The following is a 2,445-nucleotide window of genomic DNA, read 5'->3' on the forward strand; positions in this document are numbered from 1 at the left end:
GGCCTGAAATGCATTGGTTAATGCAAGTTTAACATTTTTGTTTTATGAAGTTACATCTCAAATGTGCTGACAATTGGTTTAATTGAATCTCAAATGCACATTCTCCCCTTTAAACCTGTTATGGCTGCATCCCTTTGTTCTCAATTTCCGCCTGAAGACATACCCTAATCTAACTGCCTGTAGCTCAGCCCCAGAGGCAAGGATATGCATATTCTTGGTATCATTTGAATGGAAACATTCTGACGTTTGTAGAAATGTTAATTGAATGTAGGAGAATATAACACAGTAGATCTGGTGGAAGAAAAGAGAAAGAAAGAGCATACGTTTTCTGTTTTTTATAGTTGTAGTATCATCTTTCACGTGTGCTAGAATAGTCACACAGTCAGATAGGATGCTGGAGATAATTTTGATGGATAACAGAGGAGGGCATCTGTAGGTGTGCAAAGTGTCAGACCGATAACTTCAGGAATGGGTGAGCTACATGACATTTAGCATGAAGTCACCCAGGTGTCCAACACAAATTGCCCAAATGTACCCAAGTGGCCGAATTGGTGAAATGACCTATAACTATATACAGCAGTGCAAATAACTATATACAACATATCAAAAAGCAATTCTAACACACACACACAAAAAAAATATTAAAAAAACAGTACACCCCTTGGAAGTCCTCGTCACAATATTTTGCTGCCTGTGCCATGTCCCATAGCAGTCTCTTTCTGATGTAAAGCAAAGGCAAACTGAACAAGTGGTGCATTTCATGCGACACAGAACACAACAACGCCTCCATGCTGTGCCCTTTTGGCCCTGAGGCACAGTCATGCCTGCAGTAATGAACTGTGGCATATGAACACCACTGGGGGCAGAGTTAAAGCGGGCAGCTTGGCACCGGGGGCTCCCAGTCGGAGTCGCTATCACTGTGAAAGAAAACATTAAAAAAAGATTTGTATTGTATGAGCTTTTTATCATCACATTAAATAAACATATTTGTATTGTATAGAGCAGAGGGAACAGTCACTAAGATGAAGTGCTGTTCCATTCAACTCCGGCCATTGTTGTGGGCCTGCACTCGCCCCCAGCACCCAATGGCTATTTCATATGGAAATGAAGAGGAGTGGCAGGTGCAGTGGCCATGTGTGTGTTTGCTGTTCTACTCCATTCCATTTGAATAAAAAAATGGAAAATATAATCTGACAGCGGAAAATATATATATATTTATATATTTCATAAAACGGCATTAGCACTTACCCGTCCAGAAGTACGTCCTGTCCTTGCAGAGACAGCTCCTCAGTTCGTTTGAATCATAACACTCCAAGATTCCTCAAACAAAAAATCTGTCTCACTTTCACTTTGGACTTTGACTTCGCTTTTCCTGATTTATTCGCCATGATATCTTCAATGAAATCGTTGAAACTACAACTTTCCGAAATGCAGTTGCGCGTAAAAAGCCTTACAGCAACTCCTCTGATCGTCAAGGCGAGAATGGAGTTCCCTGCACGTGCGATTACAAACAAGGAATTGTGGTCCAACCCAAAACCATTACATACTGGTAATCTACCTAGCTCATTGGCTATCTACCCAGCTAGAATTCAAGAAGATCAGTGGTCATTGGGCAGAAATATAGTCAATCAATGAAGCTTTGCTAAAATTATTGGTGCGTAAGGTAGTCATTGCTCGTTGTCTTCAAATCAGTTCACTTCGGTCAATACTCCCCGGAAAAAAAACAATGACGTTTGGCTGTGTTGCAAACATCCTGAGGAATGCACTGAAACCAACCATGACTAGATAAACGATTGTTTACGGTGGGTAATCACGTTGAATTCTCCGTAAAAAAATGATAGAGATGGAATTCACGGCACAAACGGTTTACAAAATGTTTCGATTTAGGCTATAAAAATTGATTTTATCAAAGAAAACGAAACTTTATTTGATCACTGGGTCCCTCTGGAAGAGAAATAAGAGCAAGATATCAGAATGTAAGTCATAATTTTACCTTCAGATGTGAATGTGTAAAAACTGTCTAGGCGGAAAATGTTTATGTTGTTGATTGCTCTTCTCAAACAAAAGCATGGGATTTGTTCTCTGTAATAGCTATTTTAAATTGGAAAACGTAGTTTGATTACCAAGATTCTAATTTTTGAAAGGTGTAAGACACTTGCATTTTCAAGAATGTTTAATGTTACGAAGTTGTATTTTTAGTTGTCACTCTGAAATTTCCCCTGATGTTGATACCTGTACAGGGATCGCAGCCATAACAGGTTTAAGGTCATCATCAGTTGTATAGTTTAATCATGAGCCATATGGAGATTGTGTTGACCTGTGAAAGCCTCATTCACATAATCTAGCTGTCTACTTGTATATGGCATTTAGGAAAAACTGGTATGCTGGTGGTTGTCATGCTCATTTAAAGGGGGGCTGAACTTCCTGATTTGGCCTCATTTTTCA

The 2,445-nt window shown here is 39.5% G+C and overlaps 1 long non-coding RNA gene across 1 annotated transcript; it reads right to left on the bottom strand.

Annotated features, from left to right (window-relative positions):
• Window positions 1-320: 320 nt before the first annotated feature.
• LOC149972026 (uncharacterized) lies at window positions 321-1,820 on the bottom strand. The gene is made up of 2 exons (XR_016491968.1): window positions 1,249-1,820; window positions 321-917 (listed from the first exon to the last, which is right to left on the bottom strand). It is a non-coding gene; the product is annotated as an uncharacterized LOC149972026 (long non-coding RNA).
• Window positions 1,821-2,445: the final 625 nt, after the last annotated feature.

The sequence above is a fragment of the Oncorhynchus mykiss genome, chromosome 25, assembly GCF_057628025.1.
Source record: "Oncorhynchus mykiss isolate SJ-2025 chromosome 25, ASM5762802v1, whole genome shotgun sequence".
Taxonomy (NCBI): Eukaryota; Metazoa; Chordata; class Actinopteri; order Salmoniformes; family Salmonidae; genus Oncorhynchus; species Oncorhynchus mykiss.